The 22569-nt window shown below is 42.2% G+C and overlaps 1 protein-coding gene across 6 annotated transcripts in view; it reads right to left on the minus strand.

Moving 5' to 3' along the window:
• The window catches only part of NRF1 (nuclear respiratory factor 1), a 336328-nt gene extending 316095 nt beyond the window's left edge, over positions 1-20233 (minus strand). For 5 of the 6 annotated variants that reach the window (XM_029615700.1, XM_029615701.1, XM_029615698.1 and 2 more), the window contains exon 1: positions 20087-20233. The gene's annotated coding sequence lies outside the window, so the exon portion shown is untranslated. Of the gene's footprint in view, positions 1-19640; positions 19660-20086 lie in introns of those variants that run through there. The other variant, XM_029615699.1, reaches the window with a different exon arrangement.
• Between the last annotated feature and the right edge of the window lie 2336 nt (positions 20234-22569).

Genomic DNA, 22569 nt, shown 5'->3' on the forward strand with positions numbered 1-22569 from the left:
GGATGGACCGTTTGGTCTTCTTCTGCCGTCATTTCTATGTTTCTATAATAGCATCACTTGGATTAAGAACTATATCAGCATCACTATATAAAACAGAAAAATAATGGAGTTTTAATCTATGACTGAGGTCATGGGTGATTACTTACCATCTGTGTTTTCTGAGGTCTTATTGCCTATCCGTGAGGATCCATAAGTAACACAGTTGTGAGGATATGTGTTAGTGTTTCATTCTGAATTACTTCACAGGTCCAGATTTTGTGTTTGGTTTGCCATCTAGTTTGCCCAGCAGCGCTTTTATGTGGATTTACCCACAAAGTAGATCAAACTCCCACATGGAACTCATTCCCCAATCCGATCGTATCCGCTTTACAATTGCAACTGCCATGCCATGAAAGTTTCCAGGAAGCACAATGTAGCCATAATCACTGCCGCCCAGGCTGCAAGCATAACTCAGTGAAGACTGCACCGTTCCCGCATTCTTTAAGCGCCAGCAATCCTGTGTTTATCCCATGCTTTCTTGAAGTCTGCCATTGATTTTATCACTACCTACTCCAGAAGGGCATTCCAGGCATCACCCATGCTCCCCATGAAAATATATCTCTTGACATTCTTCTTGAAACTATCCCCTTGCAGTTTCAAATTATGACCCCCAACTTCTATAGCTTCCTTTCCATTAAAAAAAAGCTTTACTTCCTGTGTATTAATACTTTTCCTCCTGTCTCACTTCTCTTCAAGAGTATACATTGTAAGTCCTTTAAAGCTCATCTTATAGGGCTTCTCGCCCAAGCCCCTGCCCTTCTCTGGACTGCCTCCAGCCTTTCTATACACGTTTTGGGATACGATCTCCAAAACGGATTCTAGGTAAGGCCTCACCACTAATCTTTAAAGATGCATAATTACTTGTTATCTTCTTCTGGTTTTGCCTCTAAGTGTCAAAGCATCCTCCCACCGTTAGCCACCAAGGAATCAGTACCTTGATATATTTAATATTTTATCAGAGTATGTGTTTAGGCCTTCGTGTACTTTATATAGGGACCTTCATTTTCAGTTTTCATTGTATTCTGTTTTTCCCAAGACTTTATTAGGGTTTATTGTGATAGGAACAAAAACAAGAGAAAAATCAGATGAAAAAAATGACTCATTGTTCCAGGTAAATAGAGTTTATTTTGGTGTACAGAACCCAGGATAAGAAGATTCTCCCACCCATTCAGCAGCATCTCCATCTCTACCTCCATCCCCTGCCTAAAATTCCACACCCCCCCTCCACTAAGAATCTCCCTCCCTCCCCCTTCCCCACATTCACACTGCAACAGCATTCATCCTTACCAGTGTGACTCCAGGCTTCTTCTCTCTCCCTCAGCAGCATGCATACTGAGCCTCCCTTACTCTGCAACACTGCACGTCTGCTTTTGTGCAGGCCAAAGAGCCTACTGGAAAGTGCTTCCAGTAGATAGCGCCTGCTTGAAATACATTTATGGCACCAGGAAGCAGGCCTTTTGGCTGCTTGGGGGAGGATGAGAAGGCAAGACTTGAAACACTGGCAGTGGAGGGTGTGAGCACATTTACTGATTGAGGGTGGGACTTGAAACACAGCATGTGCTTTGGCCTGTTGGAGGCCTTGAAATGCTGCACCTGCAGCACTGGAGCATCTTTTTAATAAGCCTAAAATTAGGGTGAATACTGGTTTAGATTGAATATCAGCTTTGAAAAAATCCAGGAAGTGATGGGTAAAAATCAGTTTAAATTGAAAATGAAGGGCCTAACAGCTCCTGAAACATATCAAACTATACAAGGCTCTGAAAGGGGTATGGCTTTCGGTGACATGGCCTTTATCTGCCATCATTAATAAGTTACTAAGTGGCCTATCTACTCTGCCCAGTTACAAAAGTACACACTGCCAAGGATATATTCCAACTGCCAGCTATATAGAAGCTGGTCAGACATCAACTCCTTATCCAAGTCAGGTTGTGTCTTCTTAGATAAATAACTATCAGGCCAATTCAGTACGGTGCGCTCAGAACGGGCGCACCGTTAGCCCCCGTTTGGATGCGCGTTTTTGACACACTATTACCACCCCTTATAGAGTAAGGGGTAATAGCGCATAGAAAACGCACGTCCAACCCCCCCGAAACTAATAATTAGTCACGCTCGATACAGAAAGTAAAATGTGCAGCCAAGCCGCACATTTTACTCTCAGAAATTAACTTCTGCGAAAGGCAGGAGTTAATTTCGGCCGGCACCAGGAAAGTGTACAGAAAAGCAGAAAAAATTGCTTCTGTACACTTAATATCATAGCAATATTAAGTCAGAGGCCCCAAAAATAAAATTCTTAAAAAAAAAAAAAAAATCTGCCCGCGGGTTGGAAAACTGACACTCAATTTTGCTGGCATCCATGTTCCAAACCTGTGGCTGTCAGCGTGTTAGACAACCAACATTGGTAAGATTAAGCGTCGGCTGTCAAACCCGCTGACAGCCGCTGCTTCCTCTAATAAGGAGGCGCTAGGGACGCGCTAGTGTCCTTAGCTCCGCCTTATTAGCGCGGGCCCTCATTTGTATACTGAATTGCACGCCCAGGAGAATGGCCTGGGTACACGTTGGGAGAGCGGGTGCTCGCCTCGGAGCGCCGGCTCTCCCACGCAATTTACTGAATCGGCCTGTAAGTTCACATCCTCAAACACCCAGCCCTCTCCTCTCATCTTACCAAGCAGATTTACAAGCATTCTAGACAGCTATCAAAGTACTGGGCTTGTGCCCAAACATCTAGCCATCTAGGTACCAGTGGCTTTGATGAATGGTAACTAGCCACTACAAGCCTGCCTTGACCCAACTGGTGTCTGGAAAGTAACCGGCTGGTACCACTAGGTCATGCTTCCTTTATCTGTCCATTGTTTTCTTTCCATCCCCAAGTGAGAAAATGTCAATTTAGTAAACTAGATTAACCAGATTGAAAAGGCTACACTGCATAAACAAAGTGCACAAAATACATTGATACAGGGAATCTCCAATTACAATGCCCTCTGTCTACTGCCCACTGCTACTAACAATAGATTGATTTAAAATGAGTTCTGGTGCCAGCAAAAAGATCTGCTGGGAATTGTAGTACATGTTAAATGAGAAAGGCGAAGGGCCTACAGTTGGTAGCATGAAGATCATTTTGAGTGGGTAGAGAGCTTTAAGAACTTGTGTGTGTCTTGGTCTATGTCCAGTACCCTAAGCATTTGTAAACTTTGAATACCCGTTTCTTATAACACACTATGACTGTAGGTTCTCCTTTAAGGCAGAACATATAAACATAAGACATGCCTTACTGGGTCAGACCAAGGGTCCATCAAGCCCAGCATCCTGTTTCCAACAGTGGCCAATCCAAGTCACAAGTACTTGGTAAGTACCAAAACATTAAATAGATCCCAAGCTACTAATCCTTATTAATAGTTAATGGACTTGTCTTCTAGGAACTTAGCCAAACCTTTTTTTTAAACCCAGTTACACTAACTGCTGTAATCACATCCTCTGGCAACAAATCCAGAGCTTAATTATGCATTGCTTGAAAAAGAATTTTTGCCAATTTGTTTTACATGAGCTACTTTCTAACTTCATGGAGTGCTCCCTAGTCATTTTATTTTCTGAGAGAGTAAATAACAGATTTGCATTTACTTGTTCAAGTTCTTTCATGATTTTGTGAACCTCCATCATATCCACCCTCAGCCGTCTCTTCCCCAAAATGAATAGCCCTAAACTCTTTAGCCTTTCCATTAAGGAGCCATTCCATCCCCTTTATCATTTTGGTCACCCTTCTTTGTACTTTCTCCAGTGCAACTATATCTTCTTTGAGATGGAGCAACCGGAGCTAAACACAGTATTCAAGGTGCGGTCTCACCTTGGAGCGACAGAGACATTTTGACATCCACCATTTTATTTGCCATTCCCTTCCCAGTAATTCCTAACTGTTAGCTTTTTTGATCACCATAGCACACTGAGCCAATGATTTCAATGTATTATCCACTATAATGCCTAGATCTCTTTCCTGGGTGGTAACTCCTAACATGGAGCCTTACCATGTAACTAGAGCAGCCATGCTCATGTCTTCTATATGGTACCTAGACTACAGAAGTACTCTCCCACTACCATGGTTGACTTGGCTCTAAAGCTGTAATAGTGCAATCATTTGTTCTCTGACTGCAATGGACAAATGCTTAAAAATCCAGGTATCGGACCAAGATGGCTGCCGAGCAGCAAGGGCGTGAGGGCTGGTGTCTCCTGGCTGTGTTTGAAGTTTCTTACTGAGCCTACCATTTACCTTTGAGATTTGTTTCTGGGAAAAAAAGGACATGCCACACACAAAAAGGAAAGCTCGTATACGAGAAATTACTTCTACTCCTGAACGGGATTCTTCTCAGCCAAGGATCAAAGAAGTTGTCGCTAAAACGCCAACAGATTACCCAGAAGCTGGTATCGCTGGAGCCAGTAAGGAGCAGCTACCAAGCTCCCAGACCCTGGAAATATCATTAAGCCCGGGTGCACCAATAATGCTGGAACCACCGCGGGGGTACCTGAAGGACAACCCAAACGTGGACAGCCCACGAGGCGCGGGAAATTCTTGTTAATAATTCCCTAACTGTAGCAGGCGACCAGAGAGGAGCGAAAAGTTACTCCATCTCTTCTGAGAACCATGGGAAACTGGGTTCCAGGAGCCTTGATAATCGGGAGAGTCAGCGAACCCCAGAACAACGTAGAGAAAGTGGTGAAGGCCTTATCGAGGCAGGAACTGTGAGTAATAACAATATTACACTATTACTGCATCTCCAGCTCTCGCGCCCTCCCTAGAAGAAATAAGAAATATTTTGATCTCAATGCAGAAGTCGATTAATACCTTGACTGTTACTGTTCAGGAAGCCATCACTAAAGTACAGGTAATAGATGAAAAAGTAGTAACAATGGAGAAACAATTAAAAACAATAGATGGAAAAGTAAAAGATTGAAGATATTCAATTTAATCTGATAAAATGATGGAAAACAAGATAGAAATTCTTGAAAAATCAATCTAAGAGGGCTAACTTGAGGATTCTAAACTTCCCCAAAACGAAGTTATCATCTCCTTTGGAATTATTTAAAAGTTACAAGGGTAAGTCAGTAAGTCACAAATCTCTCTACTAAGGTAATAACACATATCTGTAATGTTGTCATATTCCATAGATGGCAGCACCTTAGAAGTGCTTATGTACATAAACTGTGCATGCGCAGGGGCTGTGTACACAAGGAAAATGGCTGCCGTGTTGACAGATTGTACGGTCGAAGAACAACGTGCTGTTGTCTGATTTTTATGGGCTAAGGGCTTAGTGGCAAAAGACATTCATAAAGAAATGTATCCAGTATATGGAGAGAAATGTCTCTCGCGTAAAGCAATTTATAACTGGACCGATAAATTTGCACAAGGATGTGCCAACGTGAACGACGAAACCAGACCTGGTCGACCTGTAGAGATTGCGACAGAGGCAACTGTGAAGCAGGTTGAAGAGATGGTTCGCGCTAACTGGAGGGTAACAATTCACGAAGTTGCCAAAGAAATTGGGTGTTCTCACGGATTACCATATTCCTTAGTGCACGATGCATTGAACTTTCACAAAGTCTATGCAAGATGGGTTCCCAAACAGCTGACTGAAGACAATAAGAACAACTGGATGGGTGCCTGTCTGGAAAATCTCTGCCGTTATGCAAACGAAGGTGAATCAATCATGGCACGTATTGTTACTGGTGACGAGTCGTAGGTGCACCACTATCAACCAGAAGTGAAACACGATTCCATGCAGTGGAAGCATCCACTATTACCGACACCGAGAAAGTTCAAGTTTGTGCCTGCTGCAGGAAAGGTGATGTTGACTGTGTTTTGGGACAGAGATGGGATACTCTTAACCAGTTTTCAGAAGCATGGTGAATCTGTTAATTCGGCTTCCTACTGTGCTACTCTATTAAAGCTTAAAGGAGCTATTCGTAGAAAACACCCAGATCTGGAAAAAAGAGGAGTTCTGATTCTTCATGATAATGTCAGACCACACACTTCGAATGAGACTCGTCAGACAATTGCAAACCTGCATTGGGAAGTTCTTGAACATCCACCATACAGTCCGGATTTGGCACCCAGCGATTTTCACTTATTTGGCAAACTGAAAAGCCATCTCGGTGGTAAACATTTCACCAGCAATGAAGTGGAACAAGAGGTGAAGCGCTGGTTACGATGCCAGCCAAAAGACTTTTACGCAGAAGGTTTTGAAGGACTTTTCAAACGCTGGGACAAATGTATAAATGTTTGCGGCGATTACGTTGAAAAGTAGTTGGTTTTTCCAGAAAAACTGTTTGTGACTATATTCTGTATATTTCACAGTAAATAATTCATCTTTTGCATTTAAATAAATTTCATGAATATTAATCCCATGTATGTTTGTGACTTACTTACCCTCGTACCTTTTAAATATTTTGAAATTCTCATCAAGTTCATTACCAGCTATATCGATGATGTATTACCTACCTGAGAGACAATCTCTGGAGAACAGTACTCAGCAATGGGAAAAGAAAGAAGATTCAGATTTGAATTTAACTGATTTTTTGGAAAAATCTTTTGAGGCGGATATAAAATCAAGAGCTACACTATTAGTGCAATTTTCCTATATAAGTGAAAGGGACAATGTGTTGAGACATTATTTCAGATTTCAAAAGTTGAAATTCCATGGGAAACCCATTCAAATTTTTCCTGACATTGCGAGGGTAACAAATAAAGAGGAAGACATTTTTAGCGATGAGAGGAGAGGTGGTGGATAGGGGAGTAAAATTTGTTTTGCATTTCCCGCGTCGTCGTAATACTAAATATATTTTCAATGATCCAGAACAACTTAAGTCATACTTAAATTATAGATCAAGTTCCTGAGATCCTCTTTAAGGTATTGGTAATAAGGAATGTTAGACATACCCTTACTGCTCTTGCATACTTAGAAATGTTATTTTCTTAAAGCATCTGCTATATGTTTCAACTCTTGGTCTCCACTTTTTCTTTATTTAGAATCAATGTGTTTCACAATCAGATTGTATATGTTGAAGTGGGTTTACCAAGAAAAATTATTTCTTTGAATATTATTTTCCCAATCTGTATTGTGTATATATTTATTTATATATAACTTTTTTTTTTTATACCGAAGTTCAGGTAACAGAATTACTTATCACTCCGGTTTACATTATAACAAGTAGAAAACAATGACAACATATGTCTTACAATGAATAAGGGAGTGAACAACTTGGATAATATAACATAACATAACTAGGAACAGTAGCAGTATGCACTATTAGAGTGAAACTAGCGCATGGGGAGGGAGGTTTGCTAATGGGGGGGGAGGGGGAAGGAAGGTTGTTCGTGGAGGGGGGGAGGAGGGAGAAATTTCTTATTGATGAGTAAAAACATGAGCATAGGTTCTGGACATCAACAGTATGAAAACAGTCTATGGGAGCTGTGGAAGACTAAGTTAGTTACGGGAATATATCACATTGTAAAATTAACTTTTATAAAAGCAAAAATGCAATAAAGTACAAATTTAAAAAAAAAAATTCAGGTATCAGCTTCAAAGAAAGAAGAGTTGCATACTTTTAACAAGTGTTCTCTGAGGACAGCAGGATGTTTGTCCTCACACATGGGTGACATCATCAGATGAAGCCCTGATATGGAAAATTTGTGTCAAAGTTTCTAGAACTTTGACTAGGCACACTGAGCATGCCCTATACCATGCATCCAAGCAGGATCCCTCTCCACTCTTATAATAAAGAACTATAATTAAAAAAAAAAAAACAGGAAAAGCCAAACTCCACAGGGTGATGGGAGGGTTTCGTGAGGCTTAACATCCTGCTTTACTCAGAGAACACCTGTTACTGGTAAGCAACTTTGCATTCTGAGGACAAGCAAGATGGTAGCCCTCACATGGGAAAATCTCTAGCTACAGGCTGCTCCCCAACACAAAAGGGGACCAGACAGACACCCAGCAAGGTGCCAATGGGCACAACACCACCAGTGATGTTGGTAACAGAGTGGGAGACAGCCTGAACCCAAACAACGGACAACAGGCAGGGAGAGTTGGGTTCTATACTTCAAAACAGGTTCCAAAGGATAGATTGGCTGAACCTACTGTTGCATTGACCATCAGTATCCAGGCAGTAATAAGATGTGAATGTGTGGAGTGAACTCCATATCACAGCCTTGCAGATCTCCTCCACATGAGCTGCTCACAAGTGGGCCACCTACACTGCCAAGGCTTTGACAGAATAAGCCTTGACATAACTCCCAAGATGCAGTCCTGCCTGGGCATTACAGGAGATGCAGCAATCTGCTAGCTAATTAGATAGTGTCTGTTTGGCAACAGCAAATCCCAACCTATTCTTATCAAAAGAAATAAAAAGTTGAATGGACTATCTATGGGCTTCTGTCCACTCCAGATAGACAACCAAAACTCACTTGCAATCCAAACTATGCAGTACTCGTCCACCTTGCTGCAAATGGTGACTGGGAAAGAACATTGGCAGGACAATTGACTGGTTAAGATGGAAACCTGTCACCATCTTAGACAGGAACTTAAGGTGTGTACGCAAGACCAACCTGTTATGATAAAACTTAGTATAAAGCTTGATAAGTCACTAATGCCTGGAGCTTGCTGACCCTGTGTACTGAAATCACTGCCTCCTGAAATACAACTTTCCAGGTCAGGTATTTCAAGTCACAGGTGCACTGCGGCTCAAAAGGAGCTTTCATCAGCTGAGCTAATACCATGTTGAGGTCCCAAGATACAGCGAGAGGCTTCAATTGAAGCAGACCCTGTACGAAACGTACAACTATAGGCTGTACAGAGATGAGCATACCATCTACACCTTGGTGGTATACACCCATGTGCAGTAGCTATCAGCGGAGACTGGCAGACTCGGCCAGCCAGAAAACGTTTGGGAATCAAACCCAGCTCTCTCACACGGCAGGACTTAGCACAGTCTCTGACCCACTGAGTCAGAATCCTTAAAAATCATGGAATACCCTGATAAGAGATGTAGTCCCGTTCCAGGAAAAACAAGAAATGCCCAAAATCATTCTAAACAAAGAAAATGAAGTGTGATTCATAAGTATTCAAATTCATTTCTTCCATTTCCTTGACCAGATAAATATGGGGAATGGGGCTAATAAATTATGAATGGTCGACTGAAAATATTTTAAATTATTTAACTATAAATGTATCCTACTTTATAAAAGTTGTTGTGCTAACATAAAAAGTACAGTTTTCCTCTCTGAACAGAACCAAAATCTGAGACGTGTATGTGTGTAACCTAAATAACAAGGCAATAAGTTGCTGTACCTTGGATGAAATGCTTATTAGAATAAGAGCTGATGTATCCCCCTTTCCCCATTGACACTCCTTGTGACCTTTGACAAGTCACTTATCCCCTACTGCCTTAGGTACCCATTTAGATTATGAGCTCTGTTCGGCAGGGAATAATTTTTTTTTAGCCTACTCAACCGAAAAGTAGCGTCAGATTACTAAAACAGTGAAAAAACAAAAATTATAAGACAGTGCAATGCCCTTTGACAGTTTGGGATACTAAGTATGGGGGTGACCTATATGGCATGGCAGATGCTACTGTAAGCTTGCTGGGCAGACTGGATGGACCTGTTTGGTCCTTTTCTGCCATCATTTTCAATGTTTCTGTTACTAACAATTTATCCATGTGCAAGAATGTTTTGATATGGTCTAGAAATAGTTGTTATCCCTTTAATTGTGTTACATGACATGCACTATATGTGTGCAGAGACTCCTAGTGAGGGACTGAGTGGGGGGGGGGGTTACGTAAGATAGGAGGTAGTTAAGTTGCTGAGCTCAGAGATCCCATCAGGTGCATCTCATGCCTGAGAAACCCAGAGGTCTTCAGACAGGAACACTGTGTCTCTCTTTGTAGTCGGCTGCTCCATTCATGCTACATCTTAAAGCCAGCGCACGTGAGCCCTTGTGACCGTAAAGCTCATCTGTATAACTCAGAGAGCAAATTAATGCATTTCTGTGAATAAAAAGAGTCACTGGAAACACCAAACAGTGTGGGAGTGCTGTTCGTGAGAAGACGCTGCCGTGCTGAGTGCTGCATCCCCAAGGATGCGCCTTACAACAAGACCCAAACAGGTGCTACAAACACACCACAGGTCACACTGCACCTCAGCAGTAAAAGGTCAGGGAATGCTGATAGTTTTTCTTTCTACTCTACACACGTGTTTGGAAGCCTTGAAAATCACAGCAGTAAGCCCCCAGGGAGACACCATCTTCTCACATTGTATATCCCTGAATGTCTTGTGCAGGTCATCAAAGAAGAAATGATCAGCAAAAAACGAGAAGCTCAAAAATCAGATACTGGATTCTTCCCCTCCCCCCACAGTTGCTCACGGCCAGATCTATGTTATGGTGTAATGCAGGGTAGACAACTCTGGCCCTGGAGTGTCACCAACAGGACATCCCCAATGAATATGCATGAGATATATTTGTATTCAGTGGAGGCAGTGCACCTTATTCTGTGTAGCTGATAGCTGGATTTTTAAGCCTTTGTCTGTTTCAGATAGTAACAAATATACCTTGATGCGCATTCACTGTGGATACTCTGAAAGCCAGACATGTTTCTGGTACTCCAGGAGCAAAGTTGACAATCCCTGGTGTAATGTAACCACAAACCAAAATTTGAAGGGAAAAAAAAAAAAAAAAAAAAAAGACTGCACTCAATCTCCTTCCTAAAACTTCTAACACCTGAAACTGTGTCCTGTGATTTAAATAACATAAAAAATATTTAGTAGGTTGTATTTCCAGCTTCATACAGTTCAGCATGATCAGTTGAGCCTTTATAAGTAAAGTAGAATGCAGTAAGTCATAAGTCCTGGGCCTAGATTTACCGAAAACCTATTCCCCACAGGCACAGAATGGTAGAATGACAAGATCAGGCCCAACAGATGCAATCCTTCACACCGAAGAAAAAGTCACTTGCCCAGCCTTTCCCCATCATACCTCATTATAAAAAAAAAACGGTGGTTAATCAAAACTAAAACTGAGAACGGGCCGGCAGTGGAGCTTTAAAACGAGTTTCCGTACGCACCCTCTGCTGACAGTCCGCACTGACCACAGGACTCTACCTGGTAAACAGCACAGGATGGACATGTTACACCATCTCTTCCCTCCCCCTTCCACTGCTTCTTCATTATTTGCATACACAGACTCCAGGCACTGTTAGCAGTTTAAAGATCAAACATTTTAATGCATTTAACGAGCAAGCGTTCCAATTTACACACAGTATCTGACAGACTAGCTCCACCAAATTTTTTTTTTATGTTTCAGACCATTTCCATTCAAGACCAACATGGCTCTTTGGAATAATACAAAAAAAAAACAAAAACAAAAGATAATTTACTGACAAAAAAAAATCTCCCTCTTTTTCAAAACTGACAGCTTAATTTTACTGTGATTAGCTATACAATTTGGGGGGGGGAGTTAAACAAATGTATATTAAATCACCAGATGCTGCAGAAATATAAATTAAAAGAACAGATTTAGAAAAATTCAACTCTGGGTGTTTAGGTCTTTAAGCCTGCCCCCATGTGTTTTAGAACAAAGACCACCGACCATTTTAGTAGCCTCCCTCTGCACTGACTCCATCCTGTTTATATCCTGGTGAAGGTGCGGTCTCCAGAATTGTACTCAGTATGCCAAGTGAGTCTCACCTGGCACCTATACAGGGGCAATATCACCTCCCTTTTTATTTAGCCATTTTATATACCATCATTCCAAATGAAGATCACAACGGTTTACAACATGACATGCATACTATGTAGTTTGACAAATGCTCTCACTTGAAGTGATCATAAAACGTACATTTTAGAGATGTTCACTTTTTCTGCTGATCATTCCTCTCCCCACGCAGCCAAGCATCCTGCTGGCTTTTACCTTTGCTTTATCCACAAGGTATCAGGGTACTGATATCAATTTATTTATTTACAGATTTTTTTATATCACCTATAGCAGTGAATACATTGGCAATTAAACCTCAGCAATACAATAAACATACTGAAGTTAGCAAAGTGTAATGAGTGAGATGAACCATTTTCTAGGGTTTTTCCCATAGGAAGGGCTTCATGACATCAATTGATTCCTGGGGTTTAATAGTGATGCTCAATCAAAAAAGGACATACTATAAAAAAAAAAAAAGCAAACTACCCCAGTTTTTTAAAAAGTTGGCAACTGATTCAAGCATACTTACACACAACTATTTAATTGCGCATTTTTGACCGAGGTAAGCTTGAAAGACATACAACTCTGCTATTGCACTTGCCAAGCAAGACCATTACATCCATCTGACAAACTCTCTTGCATCTAACCCTCACCATCTGTTTGCCAAACAATTGCTTCAATCTTCCTTCACCTCCCTTTCCTCTCAGCCCAGACCATAGCTGACTGCTCCCATGACAAAATTCACAAAATTGTTCTTGAATTCTCAATCAGGTGCCCTCTCCCCACCACATCTTGCCTCTACCCTTCCCGCTTCCTTTTCTGACGTCATAGTAGAGGAAACACGGCCCACCTTCTCTACTTCTCCAAACTCACTACATGTTCCTCTACTCTATCACCACTGCAGTTATCCCTTTTATCTGTCTCATTCTCTGTCCCTTTCCACTGCTACTATTCCTGATTTCAAACATGCTGTGATCACACCACACCACAAGAAATCTTCATTGGACCCTACCTGTCCTGCAAACTATCATCCCATTTCCCTTCTAGGGGAATTCTGCACAAAAGAAATTTAAAAATTCTGCACACAAAAAATATTAAAGTCTGCAAAATTATGCATACTTTATATTGGTCAAAATATATATGATAGTCTAAGTAATTTAAAATGAAATACAGAAAAGAAGTTATTAATGATGCAGACAAATATTTTGACCAAAATTTCCCTAGAAGTTCACTAAGTGTCCCTTCCAGCCTCTTTTCACTTTGCCCTCAGGCCCCCAACTCCTCCACTATCTCCCCTTCCCACTATCTCCCCTTCCCACTATCTCCACTCCTAGAGTTTGATCCCTCTCAGAACTTCCCCTCACACAGACTTCCTCTGTCCCTCCCATACACACACACACACACCCAACCCCCCCCACGCACAGGCTCCCCTTCTCCCAGACCCGACCCACGCACAGGCTCCCCTCTCATACACACACAACCCCCCCCTGCGCGCACGCAGGCTCCCCTCTCATACACACACAACCACCCCCCCGCGCGCAGGCTCCCTCTCATACACACACAAACCCCCCCCCCCCCCCCCGCAGGCTCTCTCAGACACACACAAACCCCCCCCCCCCCGCAGGCTCCCTCTCAGACACACACAAACCCCCCCCCCCCCCGCAGGCTCCCTCTCAGACACACACAAAACCCCCCCCCCCCCCCGCAGGCTCCCTCTCAGACACACACAACCCCTCCAGCGCACAGGCTCCCCCTCACAAACAAGCACTCACTCCCTCATATACACACAATCCATTTTTCACGCACACCAGCTCCTAATCTTTTACACATATACACACTCCTTCACATCTCCTCACATACTCCCTCTCTCTGGTACACACCATCCTCTCACATGCTCACACACACACAAACACAACCTTTACACAGATTCCCTCTCACCGGGGCCTGTTCCATCTTTGCTGGAAGCAGGATGAGCTCTGCTCGCAGCCGCCAGGACCTGCACCTTCTTCTCCGTGAAATGGATGCACTCCGCTCAAGGCATACCAGGGCCCGTTTCAAATTCTGCACAGAAAATGGAAATTCTGCACAAATTCTGTGCTCTGCAGTAGTGCAGAATTCCCCCAGGAGTATCATTTACTTCTAAACTACTTTAATATGCGACTGTCTTGATGTTCTTTCATTTCAAACCATTCTTGATCCACTCCATTTTGGTTCTGCCTTCTACAGAAACAGCCCTTGCCAAAGTCTCCAATGACCTGCTTATAGCTACAACCAAAGACTTTTACTCAATACTTACCCTCCTTGACCTATCTGCTGCTTTTGACCCTATTGATCACCATCTACTCCTTGATATTCTGTCCTCACTTGGAATTTGGTTCTCTTTCCTCTCCCATCACATTTTTTAGTTATTTATTTATTTTATTTATTTTAAGTTTTTCTATACCGGCATTCACAATAGATATCGCATCATGTCGGTTTACAATTAACAAGTGGATAGGTAACAAAAAAGGTAAAAACTAATATTTATCTTAATAATAATAATAATAATAATAATAATAATAAAACATTAAACAAGAGAAGGCTAAGGTATGCAGTTACAATAAAACAAGGGAGTAATACAACTTGGAGCATAGAAAAGAAGCAGGGGATTAAATCGAAAGAACGTAAATGCCAGTCAATGTGCTTAAGGCATTAGTGAATTGTGTTTATGATGTAGGAATATTAATTATAAGGTAGGGAAATTAGTTGCCGTGAATAAGGCAAAGTCTGAGTGCTTAGTTAATGATGGCGTAGGTTCAGTTTAGTTCAGGAAAGGCTTTCATGAATAGCCACGTGTTTCTTTTGGCAGATCCTCCTCTACTGCCATACCACTATCAATTGATGTGCCTCATGGTTGTCCTGGGCCCTCTTCTCTTCATATACTAATAGCCTTGATGCTCTGATTTCCTCCAATAGCTTTCAATACCATTATGTTGATTCACAGATTTACTTCTCTACTTACACCATTAAATTTCATAACAAATTTAGTCCCAGATCTCAGCCTACTTTTCTGTCATTGCTGCCTGAATGTCCCAACACCACCTTAAACTCAACATTAGATCTTCCCTAGATGCACTTCCCTCCTCAACTTCACCTATCATGACATCTCCAAAAGATACTACCTCCCACCAAATCTCAGCCAAATTATTTCCACTGACTTCAGGAAAATCATCCCATAATAAATGGAGAAAATCCTCCAAAGAATCAGTCAATCCACTAGCCCAGTAGATCTCACTGCATCTAGATTCATCTGCAACCTGAACATAAAAACATGCCATGCTGGGTCAGACCAAGGGTCCATCAAGCCCAGCATCCTGTTTCCAACAGTGGCCAATCCAGGCCATAAGAACCTGGCAAGTACCCAAAAACTAAGTCTATTCCGTGTTACTGCTGCTAGTAATAGCAGTGGCTATTTTCTAAGTCAACTTAATTAATAGCAGGTAATGGACTTCTCCAAGAACTTATCCAATCCTTTTTTAAACACAGCTATACTAACCACATCCTCTGGCAACAAATTCCAGAGTTTAATTGTGCGTTGAGTGAAAAAGAACTTTCTCCGATTCATTTTAAATGTGCCACATGCTAACTTCATGGAGTGCCCCCTAGTCTATTATCTGAAAGAGTAAATAACAGATTCACATCTTCCCGTTCTAGACCTCTCATGATTTTAAACACCTTTATCATATCCCCCTCAGCTGTCTCTTCTCCAAGCTGAAGTCCTAACCTCTTTAGTCTTTCTTCATAGGGGAGCTGTTCCATGCCCCTTATTTTGGTAGCCCTTCTCTGTATCTTCTCCATCCATCTTTTTTTAGATGCAACCACAATTGTACACAGTATTCAAGGTGCAGTCTCACCATGGAGTGATACAGCTAGATGTAGATTTAACCCTCTGGCTGACAATTATTGTAAATGCCTTCATATTTCAAGGCACCTTCCCTTGCTCGCCGAAAAGGGTAATCATCAGATTGAGAAGAAACACGAGTCAGATAAAATATTAGATAACTATCGCCCAGTCTCTAGCCTCTCCTTCTTGGAGATAAATGGTTTAGCTCCAACTCTTCGACCACGTCGAGGAAAACATTTTACACTGTCAATCTGGCTTTTGGAAAGGCCATGGAACTGAATCTTCTACTAGCTCTCACTAACAATATTCACCTGCATGCTGATCAAGGTGGTAATTCCCTTCTTGTCTTACTAGATCTCTGTCCCCTTTGAAAGTCAACCAACTTCTGATCCAGCGCTCACATATCATCAGCATTCAAGGTATTGCCCTAAACTGGTTTTGAATCCCTTTTCTTTAACAGAACCCAGTTTGTTATTTGGGCCAACAAATCCTCAAAATCTCAAGCTCTCACATGTAGAGTCCCCCCAGGGCTCAGTCCTCTCTCCAGTTCTTTTTAACATTTTCTTCAGTCTGATATGCAACCTCATTCAGGCCTTCAACATTGAATGACATCTTTTTGCAGGCAGACATTCAACTCAGTCTCAAAATGGAGCCAACCAATCACACTCTATTTCAAATCTCACTAATTGTCTTACATCAGTGGCACAATGGCTCAGCAACCAGGGACTCAAACTGAACCCTTCTAAACCAGAACTTCTCTGCATTAGCCACCAAGGTCATCCCTTATGTCAGTTACCACCCTACCTGTTAGATACTCTGTTACATCCCAAAGAATTGGTACAAAACTGGGCCCCTCAGCTTTGTACTTGACCAAAACCTCAGTATGGAACCACACATCTCCAAAGTAGTAAAAATCTCATTCATGCACTTGCATCATTTCCACCAACTATGAAACTACCTAGACAGAAAATTCATAGCCATATTGTAAGGAGATGCCATTGAATAAAGAAATGCAGTAGTCCTGCTGGTGATTAGTAATCCATTCACTAATCACCAGGAGGACTGCTGCAATTCTTTACTCAATGGCATCTCCTTATAAAATTCAACACACCTCCAGCTCCTACATAACAGTAGCAAGAATCCTAGTAAAAGCAAAAGCATGTGACTGCATAAAACCTATTCTCTCTCAGCTATACTGACTACCAATAGAGAGCAGGATCAAGTTCAAATCATTCTGTTCATGCACTTGAAGATGAAACAGACCCCAGAATATCTCTCACAACTCCTTCTCCCTTATGCCCCCAAGAGAAAACTCAGATCTTCCCAACTGGCTCTACTTTCCACCCCACCTCTGGCCTCTGCTAGACCATGCTCTGCAAGACTTTGGGCTTTTAGCTGTTACACACCAAAAATCTAAAATATGCTTCCATTTATCCCTCTGCTTGGAGCCGAACTACCTCACATTCAGGAAGACAGCTAAAGCATGGCTTTTTAGCCAAAGATTCTAAAACAACCTAGTTACCACAGTATTCCTATTTCTACAACAACAATAAAATAACCTATGAATCTGTTTTTAAATATATAGATGCTCAACCAATATTGTTTGTTGATCTAATACTATCATAACCTAATTTAAATTTATTGTAATCTGCTTTGAAGCAGTTCATGGTAAAATGTGGAATATCAAATGTTAATAAATAACCTGGCCAAAGCCCACTTCCTTCATCCTCCTTTCTCTATTTCTGTGGATAACACTATAAGCCTCCAAGTATCTTCTGCCCATAGCCTTGGAGGCATCTTCAACTCCTCACTCCTTCTCTACCAATATCCAAATCACTGCTAAAATGTGCCATTTCTTTCTCTATATCACCAAAAGTCCTTCATTCCTTTCTGAACTACCAGAATCTTTATCCACTCTCTCATCACCTTTCGCTTAGATTGCAACCTGCTCCTCACATGCCTCCCAGCGAGTCATCTCTCTCCATTACAATCTATCCAAAATTCAGCTGCATGACTTCTCTTGTCAGTCACTACACCCAGTCCCTCTTCTCAAGTCACTACATTGACTCTTTATTCATTCCCACATACAGTTCAAGCTCCTCTTACTCACCTACAAGAGCCTTCACTCTGCAGCTCTTCACTATCTCTCCTCATGCACTCTGTTCATCAAGCAAGTCACTCCTTGTTTATGCTGATCTCTATCGCCAATTCTTGACTCTGCTTTCCACCTGGCTGCACCATATGCTTGGAAAAGACTTACTGAGCTGGTGCATCATGTCTTTCTTCCCATCTAAAAACTCACCTTTTAAATCTTAATCCTCAATTGTTCCACTCAAGCCTCAAATTTTTATTCATTGTCTTAATTCCCAAATTCTGGGGATTGCAGCTAGAGCAGCAGGCTGTGCACCAGGAAAGACAGGGTTCAAACTCCACTGCTGCACCTTATTATGGGATCTTGCCAGGTACCTGTGATTTGGTTTGGCCACTGTTGGAAACAAAGTAGTGGGATTGATGGTCCTTTAGCCTGATCCAGTATGGCATGTCTCTTTTGCCCTGTATGTTGCCCCCAAGTAGATTGTAAACTCTACTGAGCAGGGACTGTCTCTTTAAAGGTTTCTGTAAAGCACTGCATACATCAAGTAGCACTATAGAAGTGTTAAGTAGTAGTAGTATAAAACCACCAAAATGTTATTTCATAATAACTACTGATGTCACTGCATGTTATGAACAGGCTCTTGGATCAGCAAGCAAAGTACTTCTATACTTTGAAGCATAATACATTATAACTAATACACATGGAGATCACGGAGGTGGGGAGAATGATTTTCAAATCAAAACTGTGTGGGAGTGACAAAGTAGTACACGGTTATAGATGATCACTGTACAGGCTTTATACAATCTCAACTGCACAGAAATAAAAAAAAACAAATATCTAATTTTCATATCCTGAATCAGGATGCCCTAAGTTACAATGGTATAAAAATAACTGGCAAAGAAATCAAGTTAGTATCCTCAACTTATCAGAGACTGATAAACAGTTAATGATGTCAAAATGGCAATTTTTAGTTTGTTTTTTAATGGTTTAGTTCCTAGTGTCTAGGACACCAAGGCCACAAATTAATTTTACATAGACAATTCAACAGATTTCAGATTATGACAAGCTCCCTTATCAACACATGACAATTTTGATGCAGCAACTTACAGGCCCAAGATTCCATGTCAATCCACTGTTCTCAGCTACTCTTAAGCACTGCTGCCTGTGTTTTCCAACATGCAGTTAAGGTTTATTTAAAGATATGAGTAATAAATACATTTCGGTGCATTTAAGTACACTAACATGGCAACCGCATTGCTTTAGGAAGCTATAAGGAAATCCCTAGTGGCTAAATAGTCAACTTGCAAAATGATCTGTATCAACTGCACCACTTTTTTGTTCACTGTATGTGTATGTATGAAGCTAAATTTTTACATCGCAATACAAGAAAAGCCCAAAGCAGGAAATTAACCCTTTACTCCCGTTAAAATGAGGAAAATGCAGCTAATATAATTTTGGATACAAACTTCCAAAAATCATCCACGTCCTTCCCAGGCAGCAGGAGAGGATGAAACTAAGGTTCTTTTTTTCTTAACCTGCACACCATTAAATTACCCCAGGTTTGATCCCGGAACACTGAAGAAAACCACAAGACACACAGAGCACATGAGGCTCCAGAGCAAACAGACATCTGCAAACTTTTGCAAAATGCCATCAGTGCGGTAGCTCCCAGCTTCGCAGAAATACATCACCCACATCCAACACCCAGCTGCTAATCCCCAGGACACAGCTCCCTCTCACTGCATTTACTTCAGAGATCACCTCCCTCCCCCCTTCTTTCAGGATAGGAATTCTGCAACCATCCTGACCACAGCCATTCAGGTCGGAGGTTACTATTATTTTTATTTTTTTTTTGCAAAAAAAAGCAGTAATGCAACACCAATGCACCTACTCCAAAAGAGGCAGAAGAAATACCACACCCGGCTCCTCCAAGATTATGCTGCTGCAAAACTACTCGCGCTTAAACAGAAACATTTATTTGTAGATAGTTTATTGAGCCGCAGTCTACCACTGCCTTCCCTTCCCGCCCAGCCAGGCCCCACGATCCGCTCTCCCGCCCGCCAAATCCAGCCGCGGGCCCTCCTTTCTTCCTTTTCTCTCTCAGCAAGACGGGCCTAGTGCGGCCTGCTGCAGCCTCCCAGCCGCGCCGGTTCGACGGCCTCCGCCGCCGCCGCAGTGCCTCCCTCACACCTCCCACCAGCTCCCCGCGGCTGAGCTCGTGAGGAAGTGTCAGCGCGCGGTTAACACGCTGCCGGCTCCCACAAGCCCGGGAGCCCGACGTGTGGTGCGGCTGCGCCGGGGCTGAAATAGCTGGAGATTGCGCGGTAGGGCACTAACCTCAGAGCGGCTGCGCTGCAGCGGGCCTGCGCCGTGGAGACTGGAGCGGGCGCCTCTCTGAGCAGTAATGGCGAAGGGGCCACCGCTGCCGCCGCCGCAGACGGGGGCACGGCTCGAGCCGCGTCACGTACGCGCGGCGTGCTCCGGACGTCGGTGGCGCGCGGCGTCCGAGAGGCGCCATTTTGGGAAGGGAAGCGTCCCGCATGTTGAGGTCCTGTTCGGCATGGGGATATATATATATTTTTTTTTTTTTACAGTTTGTTATTTGTTTTCACGCTTTAGCACTAGATATGTAGAAATACTCCCTGCCTTACAACTGAGTGAGAAGTCCCAGCAGAAACTGCATGGCTCATTTAGCCACGGGCTTGTTCATGTATTTTCATTTTTCTCCCCTTATAAGTGGTGCTGTATGATTTCCCTCCTTATCTCTCACTGTTTAACCACAGGCTTATATTTTATTGTGGATCCCAACATTTTTCTAAAAAGGGGGTCTTTTTAAAAAATGTATATTCTGCTTTTCGACAGAGCGGATTATATTCAGGTACTCTGGGTATTTTTCTGTCCCCCCCCAAAGGGCTTAAATTCGAAGTTTGAGCTGGTTTTTATAGTGCTATTAGGGCAACCAGAGTTTATGCAGCTTACGAGCTAGTCGGACCTCCCAGACAAGACTCAAGAGATTTCCGGAAACTTATTGTTACGAAGAACCTGGTTAAAATCAACAAGGCTATGATCTAAGAAGAGTCCGCTTTTAAGATTTTAAAAGCAATTTCTAGCATAGATTTTGCACTGTACAGATTGCTTCAAGTTAAGCAGCCGAATGACACAGTAACCTGTTAGCTTCCTCCTGCTCCTTTGCACTTCCCCCGCAGTCAGGCACCAGGAGCCTTCATTTGCGGATGATACCCAGTTCTGGTTTCCTGTTTAGAGATTCGTTACCAGAAGCTCGGAAAGTTTTAACAGTTTACCTTCAGACAATAAAAGGGTGGTTAAGTCAACATAGTCTGACTTTAAATGTAAATAAAACCGACGTTATAGTGTTAACAAAGAGAAATGTAAATGGCCTCAGTTTGCCGGTTTAGTCATTTGAAGGCGCGGATTTGAAAATATCTAGAGTTCGCGACCAGGGGGCACAGCTGGATTCCAGCTTATCAATGAAGGAATATGTTCGAAAACTGGTAAAAACCGGCTATTATAAACTGCATATTTTACCTCGCCTGAAACCATACCTTGAAAGGGCTGATTTTCCTTGGTTTTACAGATGTTGATTTTTAATAATACAGGGCTGGAGGGTACTGGAAGCCAATAGTAACAGGTGGGTGATAGAAAAAGATAAAAAAAAAAAAGGATATAGTGCGTAGCTTGCTGGGCAGACTGAATGGGCCATTCGGTCTTCTGCCGTCATTTCTATGTTTCTATGTTATAATTCACTTTTTTCAGGCCTTCCAAAAAATCTATTTATTTATTTAAAATTTTGTATATACCGCATTCTTCAGTGGGGGTAGGTCAAATAGGTTACCAAAAGTACCTACATAATAAAATATAAAACTAATTTAACCCATTCAGTTGCTCCAGAACTTAGCTGCTGGGGGTAGCAAAATTAGTTTATATGGTACAGGTTAGGGTGCTAAAAAGAAATGAACAAAGACACTTTTTCATTTATGTCTGTACTGATTGTCATGTTTGATAGTTTTGAGATGTACTGGTGTTATTGATTTTTGTATGATATGATATTGACTATGTGATGAAGCTGCAAACCCTTTAGATTTATGATAAGCAGTATAGAAACATAATAAATACACCAGAAGTTACCACAGGGTTACCCCGTTTCTTCATTTTCGCCCTGTAGCCATTAGGAATCCTCTGTGTTCATTACACGCCCTTCTGAGTTCTGTTAGCATTCTTGTCGCCATCGCCTCTTCCAGGAGGGCATTCCATGCATCCATCACCCCTGATGTTCCCAAGTCTACCCCCATAGAGCTTCATGTCACGACCCCTAGATCTAAAGGCTCCTTTCTATTAGAAAAAGTTCCAGTTTTGTGCATCATTGATATCTTTCAGGTATTTAAAAGTCTGTACCATGTCTCCTTTCTGCTCTAGGTTATCCATTTTTAGGTCTTTAAGTCTCAGTTTGTTTTTTGGTTCAGACCCTGGGGATTTTGCCCTTACGTTATATATTCTCCACCCCACCCAATGTACCCGGTTATTGCGGTGACAGTACTGGGCTGGCAGCTGGGCACAAGGGGTCCATCGAGAACCCTGCAAGCAGAGACCCAGACTTTGGCCACCAGGATTTTTCACAATGACTGACTCACTTCCCACTTGGGGGGGGGGGGGGGGAACATTGCCCCTGCAGCATCCCCGGCTCCAGCAGAACCTCCAACCGGGCAACTTTTGCAAGGCAGTGCACTGTACTGGTAGTGAGCCAGGAGTCTGACCATGACCTATTTATTTACTTAACATCTCAGTAAGATGCGGCTATCTGA

Source organism: Rhinatrema bivittatum, chromosome 9 (genome assembly GCF_901001135.1).
Source record: "Rhinatrema bivittatum chromosome 9, aRhiBiv1.1, whole genome shotgun sequence".
In the NCBI taxonomy this organism is placed as follows: Eukaryota; Metazoa; Chordata; class Amphibia; order Gymnophiona; family Rhinatrematidae; genus Rhinatrema; species Rhinatrema bivittatum.